Here is an 8368-nt window from a genome sequence, read left to right on the forward strand (position 1 = left end):
TTTATTATCGCTTGCTTAATAAATTTATCAATGTTTAATTGGAATTGAGTTGTCTAAATTCTTATACTAACTTATAAGATGTGGGAAATAAAAAACCGGTTTTATTATAAACAAATAGAATGGACAAGGAATGCTAACAACAAGTTATTTTTTTATTTATTTTTCTTATTACTAACTTACAGGCGTTCCGTGAAAGTTGTAAGACATACAGTTCAGTCTTGGAATGTATGTCAGGAACTGGGCGGACGGGAATAGGAAAACTGTAAAATGAATATTGGTAAGGAAACCCCTCGTGCCACATGGTAGGCCCTGGGGGCTGCCATGTTGTTGGACACTCTACCTCCCAGCATGACATGGCCAACCAGAAAGAAGGAAACGCCTCTTCTGTTACGTAAATGAGGTTGGACCTTAAGAATGTTTAAAAAGCGGGACTTTTGAATTGGAAGGTGTGTTCTTAGGAATCCTGCGTGACTAGGACACCCGACACGTGTCGTTTTTCTCCTTTTCGTTATTTTCCTTTTGTTTTGCAAACTTTTGCTGTTGTTCTAAATCTAATAAATAAGATTTTTTTCACAATTTTGGGGGCTTGTCAGGGATGACTACCCGCCGACCACGACTGGAGGCCAGAAGAAAACTGCAGGAGTGGCCGCAGGCGGAGCGGGCAGGGCAGGGCAAGCAGTGGTTGAAGTTAGAGCTAACACCGGGGAATCTGCCAGTGCTCAGCAGGGTGTCAGGCTCCCACGGTGAGTGGTGGCGCGGGGTCGGCAGTGTGGCTGCCACTGGGAATGGCGACGGGCACTGGCGTGGTGCTGCACGGAGGAGAAAGGGTCCTGGTCTTAGAGCACGGGCGGGGCCGGGGCGGTCCTGTGACTGGAGACAGGCCGGTCTCGGGGGGGTCAAGAGAGCAGCCCGGAGGCAGCCAGGGTGACGGTGGCTGTGGGGGCCGCAGGGCAGGGCCGGGGTAGCAGAGGCTGGTACCGAGAACACAGTGGGGACACAGCCCAGGGGTATCAAATATGTCGAGGGCAACTCGGGAACGGCCAGAGTGGTGGCAGCCGGGGCGGTGCTGGAGGGGGGCAGCCCCAGGAGGCGGGCCGTGCCAGGGGCGGGCAGCGCCAGGAAGCGGAACTGAAGGCGGTGTCAGGCCAAGTAGGCGGCGCCAAGACGGGCATCAGCGGGGGCGGTTCCCCCGAGCCAGGGGGCAGCCATGAGAATAGCCCCGTGCAGGAGTGAAAGCGCGGGGTTGAACCCTGATGCTCGAGCGAGCGGTGATGGGTTGCCAGCCATCTGCGGGGGTTTGCAAGGAGGCGAGGAAGTTCCAGTTGCGTGACATGGGAGCCCAAGAAACCTCAGTCACTTGACACTTGCTGGTGAACGGGGCTGCATCCAGCTGGCGATCGGTAACCAGTGGTGTTCCCCAGGGATCAGTACTGGGCCCAGTCCTGTTAAACATCTTTACTGATGATCTGGATGAGGGGATTGAGTGTACCATTAGCAAATTTGCAGGCGACATCAAGTTGGGAGGGAGTGTGGACCTGCTGGAAGGCAGGAGGGCTCTGCCTAGATAGGCTGGAGAGTTGGGCTGATTCCAATGGGATGAAGTTCAACAAGGCCAAGTGAAAGGTCCTGCACTTTGGCCACAACAACCCCCTGCAGCACTTCAGGCTGGGGACAGAGTGGCTGGAGAGTAGCCAGGTGGAAAGGGATCTTGGGGTGCTGATTGACAGGAAACTAAACATGAACCAGAGTGTGCCCAGGTGGCCAAGAAGGCCAATGTCATCCTGGTCTGTATCAAGAACAGTGTGGCCAGCAGGACCAGAGAAGTGATCCTTCCCCTGTACTCAGCACTGGTGAGGTCACACCTTGAGAATTGTGTTCAGTTCTGGACCCCTCAGTTCAGGAAAGACATTGAGGTGCTGGAGCAGGTCCAGAGAAGAGCAACGAGGCTGTGGAAGGGCCTGGAGCACAAGTCTTATGAGGAAAGGCTGAGGGAGCTGGGGTTGTTTAGTCTGGAGAAGAGAAGGCTCAGGGGTGACCTCATCACTCTCTACAACTACCTGTGAGGAGGTTGTAGCCAAGTGGGGATTGGTCTCTTCTCCCAGGCAATCAGCAGCAGGACAAGAGGGCACGGGCTTAAGCTCTGCTAGGGGAGGTTTAGGTTGGATATTAGAAAGAAGTTCTTTACAGAGAGAGTGATCAGGCATTGGAATGGCCTGCCCAGAGAGGTGGTGGATTCACTGCCCCTGGAGGTTTTTAAGAAGAGGCTGGATGTGGCACTGAGTGCCATGATCTCGTAATCACAGTGGGGTTGGATCAAGAGTTAGACTTAATGATCTCGAAGGTCTCTTCCAACCCAGTTAATTCTATGATTCTATGATTCTGTGACACAGAAGTTCCAAGTTTTTCCTGCTCGGCGCCGACGGGAGGGGGGCGCATAGCCCTGCTGAAGTGGCAAGGGGAGAGTTCCTTGTTGGAGCGGTGGCAGGGAAGCCCTGACTACCTGTGGGAGAGTCCTGAGTGGGGGCAGGGCTCGCCTCTACTAAAGCAGCGCTGGAGAAGAGGAAGGGTGTAGCCCTGCCAGAACGGCCGCAGAGAGCCCGTTTCAGGTCAGTCTAATATATTCATTTTTGCCTAAAAAGGTTTTTCCTCTGAAAAGGGGGATGTTCCCTTCCTCCCAATTGGCTGCAAGGCATCCCCTGTCAAAATGATGGATCCTCCTTTGTTCTCAGCCCATGGAGAGAGACCCCTGTGCTCAAAAATGACCAAAAAGGTTTTCATTTTTAGGAGCTTTATATTTGCCTAAAAATTCCCTATCGTGGCTGCAAGGAGCCCTGGCACCAGGCCCAAGCAGGATTGGGTACCTTACAACTTTGTGATACGCCTATAAGTTTGCTAAAATTTGTTTGTAATAAAAAACATATTTTTATTTCTCATAACAATTAACATTGACCAGGACGTCAGTAAAAATAGTCCTTGGACGTTTAATATAATGTAATGTTTTAAAAACAATTTTTAAATTTACCCAGTATGTATTGTATCTTCAAATTTTAAGAAGGAGCCTTTCATTTATGCAAACAAAAGCTATACCTATGTTTCTTTTAACTAAAGTATTTTTTTCTCCAAATAAATTTATTAAATTTTTCTGCACAACACAGTACTGCATCCTGCTATTTTGCCTATGGTGCCTTCGAGTTACTACAAATACTTAACAAAATATACATAATGTAAATACTGCCAGAAGATCAATAAGGCAAAATATTCTTTCTATTCACTTTTTACTGCACTTGCTTTCTATTGATATTTAAGCCTCTTTTATCCTGCTTTGTAACACTTATGATGTTGTAGCTAATGTAAATGTTTACTTTTAATAAATTCAAGTATGTTCAAGAGACTCTGCATTTGGGCATTATTTTGAGAACTCAGAAGTTAAAACAGTGATCTAAGAATTAAACTGAGTCTGAAGCAGTTTTATGACTTTTGATAATCTTAACAATATCTAAATGTTATGCCATGCTTTTACACATATTATTTGAGCAAAATTTTTCTGCACTGATCTTTTTAGAAATGCTTAGATGAACTGCAAAATCAGTTTTCCATGCTGGTTTTATCTGAATGGGTTACATGACCAGTTCAAAATAGAGATAATGGAATTAAAGCAATATTCTGCAAATACAGTATCATATAAAATGCATAATAATGTTTCAAGATGAATTTTATAAATGCTTTTAAATGTCCTCTGCCTTTCTTTTTCTGTAGAATGGCTTTTGTCATAAACCCAGAAACTATATGAAGAACTGTGTAATACTTTATTATGGGCATGCACATCTGCAGCTCATAAAATATGCAGACAATTGTGGGACTGGTTATAAATTCAAGGAGTGTACATTTTTTTCCCTGCCTATGAGTTAATTTTATTTTTATGGTGGATATTAGCTTGTATATTTTGAAAGTTTTAGCTTTTTCTTGGTAAATGTTATTATTTTTTGTATTGCAGATTTTGGATTAAAAAAATTAAAGAGATACTATTATTTTGAATACTGATAAGTACATATATATAACTTTTGGAAAAAAGAAAATATACATTGCAGTTACTCTAAACAACTGATAATTTGACTCTGATTGGAGTCTACAGGCTGGAGCTTGAATTCCATGATGGAAGAGACAGGCCATATTTTAGGGACCTTTAAGGTTGGAAGAAACAGTGACTTCCAACCTTGCAAGCCAAGAGTTGCGGTTGAGTTAGGGTTAGGGTTAAGGGGCTTAGGGTTAGGGTTAGTGAGGGTTAGGGGGCTTAGGGTTAGGGTTGGGAAGGGGCCCTGGCCACTCCACTCCAAACCAGCCCTGGCCAGAGTCACGGAGCTCCCCTTCCTCCCACACCCACACCAAGGTCATGGTCTTTTATAGCTGCTTCTTCACTTTATTTTAACTTCTTTGGCAGCAATCTTGCAACTTTCCGCCAGTGATCGGCATCTCCCAGAACTCATCCCGATGGCTCGGCCCATGCTGCTGTCGCTTCCTCCCAGGACAGCCAGTGTCTGAGCTTGCCCCTGAAGTTTGGGAACTTCTTTGCTCAGTGAGGAGCCCCAGGGCATCTGGCCAGCACCAGGCAGAGCCAGCCCCGGGGGAGGGCAGAGCAGGATGATCAGGAGGGTAAATGCAGCCCTTTCGGATCAGCGCTGCTCCCCAAGGTCACCAGGGCTGTTCCTGTTTTCCTGCCCAGTTAGAGGAGAAAATCAGCGACTGCAGAGAGGATTAAAAAGAACAGAATTAAAAGACTATTCTTGTTGCCATTTGGATGCCAGTCCATACTAATAAAACCAGGCTTAATTTGGAACATACACAATTTAGCAGTTTTTTCAGGACACAATATTTAACAGTTCCCTTTCAGGAGACAATGTGAAAAGGGGGGAGAACGGGAGAAAAGAGGGGGCTGGGACCTCCAAACTGAGTGGGGAAGGGGCTGAGACTCTGAAACCGAGCAGGGCAGGGGGGAAGAAACACCCCCAAACCGAACTGGGGATTGTGGGGACAATGGGAAAGGGGTGAGAGGAGAAAAGGGGTGTTGAACAGTGGGCAGGGGAACAGAGGGCAAGAAGTTCCCACAGGGGTCCCCCTGTCCCCCATCACTTGAGCCCTGAAACAGTTCCCTGGGGCTCTGGGGGGAAAGGGGGGCATATCCACACTGGGGAGTTCCCCAATTTCTCTGTCCATCCCTGGGGGGCTGATGGGGGGGTTCTGTCCCCCCCCCCCATCAGCCAGTGCTGCAGGAGCTGTGGGGGAGAGAGGAAGGAGGGTCCAGGGTGGGTCTTTCCTCCTCAGAGCACCGTGGGCTGGCTTTGGAGCCCCTCTTCCTGGGGGATTTCCGTGGCTTTTTCTCTCCGCTGCCTTCCTGCGTCGTGGAGCCATTCAAAACGGTCTCTTCCACGAGGTTCTGCCAGGGGGATTTGTCCTCCGTGCTCTCTGTCCTCAGTTCGGGGCCTGGGGCAGGAAGGAAAAAGGACAGGGAGGGAATTTGCCTCCATGCTAGAGGGAAGGAGAAGGAGACCCCCCAAATCCGTCACCAGCAGGATGACGTCGGCAGCGGGGTTGTCCTGCAGCCGGGGGCGATGCTTGGCTGGAAGATGCAGGACAAGAGAGAGGGAAAGGGGCACTGACTTCCTCCTCACCTGCCTGGGTGTTCCGGGGCATCTTCCTCTTCCTCGCAGACTCCTCCTGGACCCCCACCTGTGCCACTCCCTCGTCCCCAGCGCTCCCTGGGACGGAAATTTGGGGAGTGGGGAGGTGGGGAGCAGCCAGGCCGAGTCCCCCTGCTCTGTCCTGGCGGTGGCGTCTGCGATGGGGGCTGAGTGCGGGCGGGAGCTCGGGGGGCCCGGCCCTGCCTGGAGACGGTTGATGCCGCCTGCCCACACCTCTCACTGGGCTGGACTGGTGCTCCCAGTGCTGCTCGGGGTGGGGCCGCTTTTGGGGTTTCCCCGGCACAACCCGGCTGTTTTTGGGGTGTTAGCACGTGCCCGACACTGGAGATGGGACGTGCGGGGGGAGCTGGGGCCATACTGGTGGTATTGGGAGCCCTGATGGCTGTGGGCAAGGGGAACTTGGTAGAGCAGGGTCAGGGAAAAGGGGGAGGGTAGTGGGAAGTGGGTGGGAGAGAGGGGAAAAGGAAGAGCTTTGGACCCTCAAACTGAGCAGGAGGGGACTGAGACCCCAAATCCAAACAGCGTGGAGGGGACACCCCCAAACCGAGCTACGGGGGGAGCTGGGGATTTTGGGGACAATCAGAAAAAGGTGGGACAGTGGACAGGGACATCCCGTGGGGGTCCTGTAGCAGGATGCTCTGCCTAGAATGGGGTAAAACAACTCCAACAAGGCCCTGTTTGCAGAGCCCCCAGTGAGAAATTAAGAAGGGGGGGGGGTCACACTGCTTTTGGGGTTGAACAAAACTGAAACCAGCCTGACTCATCTATCCCAAAGTGAAACATCCTGAGAGGGAGGAGATTTGGCAGACCTTGTAAAATACCCGGATAAAGGAACAAACAAGTGACACCACTGAGAACTTCTCCAAAGCTGCTGAGCTGGCACAGCCTGGACACACCTGACTGACAGTCCAGCACTTTATACTATAAAAGCTCAGTCACAAATTTTAAGGGCCAGATCTTGTGACATATCCCTTCTTGGAGGGGGTGTGTGTAGATTCCTCCCTGGAGTGGGGGCACCCCTCAAGGTCACTCCTCAAAGCTGAGACAGATTTGCCCACGGTCATTGGTCTGGGTGACTGACATAAATCTCTACTTAATAATTGGTTTTACTTTAATACAATTGCTTCAATATTGCTTCCTAGTGCGCAATATTATAATAGTTGTTACAGCTCCTATACTATGTAGTAAATAATTCTGATTAAGATCTTTTTGCGTAATCATGATGATACTAAATCATATATATTTCTATAACGATATCTGATTTGCCATCCTGAATCCTGCAGGACAAAGTTATATAAAGGTTCAATCACACCTGTATAATTCCTTACAAATAAACCACTGACAAAGTCTAGGGCTGAGATTGGATCCAAGTGCCCCCAGGCTCCTCTGGGAGAAGGATTTTAGAAAGCCAGGGGGTCCTGAGGAAGTCTGGGGGTCTTGGGGGTCCTTTCTGCACCTTGTGAGTCAACGGGAGCTTTTCTAACAACCTTTGCCTGAAGCTGCCACTGTGCTCGTGACAGGAATCCCTGTGAGTGCCTGTGACATCATGGCTCTTTAGCAGCCTGGAGAATTGTGCTGGTTTAAAAGTAGACCGGTGGGAGAAATGAACCCAACTCGAGAGAGATTACAAGTCAGTTACAATTTACTAAGAAGATTACAATAAATACGATACAGAGAAAACTGGTTTTAACCCCCAAAGACAGATGTATAACCCAGCTCCCTGGGACAAGAACAGAACAGTGTTCATTAGCCCCTATGCTGAGCACCACGTGGCCCCCCTGGGTGCAAAGTAAAAGGAAAGGAAACCTGTTGGTCCAGATGATGGTCGCAGTTCTGAGGAAGTAATGACTGCAGTCATGTTGAGAGTGGCAGTTGCAGTTCTCTGGAAGTTCTGGTCCTCCTCTCGATCTGACGAGTGGTACCAGAAGTCCCAAACTCCCAAGATTATATATGCTCAGGTTCAGGTGGGAAGGCCCAGTACCTCCCCCAGGGCAGGGAGTTTCACAATGGGTGATTTAACTCTGTGAGTCATGGGATATTTTTGGAATCTTTGATGGTCTAGGTCTTTGCAGCTGCCTATTGTGCCAGTCCAGTATGGCCCATTAGCAGAGATAATCCCTCAGGCTGGGTGTGAAGGTGCTAAAGCCTCCACAGAGGGGAGTTATCACAGCTGAGTCATTGGTGTGGAGCCAAAGAAACACTTCCCTGCCTGGCAGGGTTCTTTCACACCCAGCTTGTAGCCTAAGGTGTCAGGTGTGCCCTGGGCAGCTGCTGAAAATGATCCATTTATTAACAGTCCATCAGAAATAACAGAAAGGGTGTAGAATATGCAGTTTTGGTTATACTCACATAGTGATAAACTGGTCCCAGCCCCTATAACTAGGACATTATCCACCCCTTACTCTATACCATCTATGTCATGGCCAAATTAATACCGTTTTTTAACTAAATACATATATATATATATATATATATATAAAATGAAACATTACAGACAGTTCTCAGTCAAAATTAGATCCCCTTCCCTAAAACATGCTTCCCCATCTTTCTGCATTACCCACCAAGTGGAACCAAGTCCTTGAACAAAAACAATCCCTTGGATGGGTTTGCCTTTGCTTGAGCTGGGACTAATCCAAACAGTCTTCCCTAGCATACCTCTCATATACACCATG

General features: G+C 48.8%; 1 long non-coding RNA gene across 1 annotated transcript in view; it reads right to left on the minus strand.

Annotated features, from left to right (window-relative positions):
• Window positions 1-1653: 1653 nt before the first annotated feature.
• Window positions 1654-8368, minus strand: part of LOC114068385 — a 19359-nt gene continuing 12644 nt past the window's right edge. Inside the window, exon 3 of the long non-coding RNA XR_003573586.1 lies at window positions 1654-1665. This is a non-coding gene — a long non-coding RNA (uncharacterized LOC114068385). The remainder of the gene's footprint in view (window positions 1666-8368) is intronic.

The sequence above is a fragment of the Empidonax traillii genome, unplaced genomic scaffold, assembly GCF_003031625.1.
Source record: "Empidonax traillii isolate 1590-97213 ecotype Southwest subspecies unplaced genomic scaffold, ASM303162v1 scaffold1054:size196387, whole genome shotgun sequence".
NCBI lineage: Eukaryota > Metazoa > Chordata > Aves > Passeriformes > Tyrannidae > Empidonax > Empidonax traillii.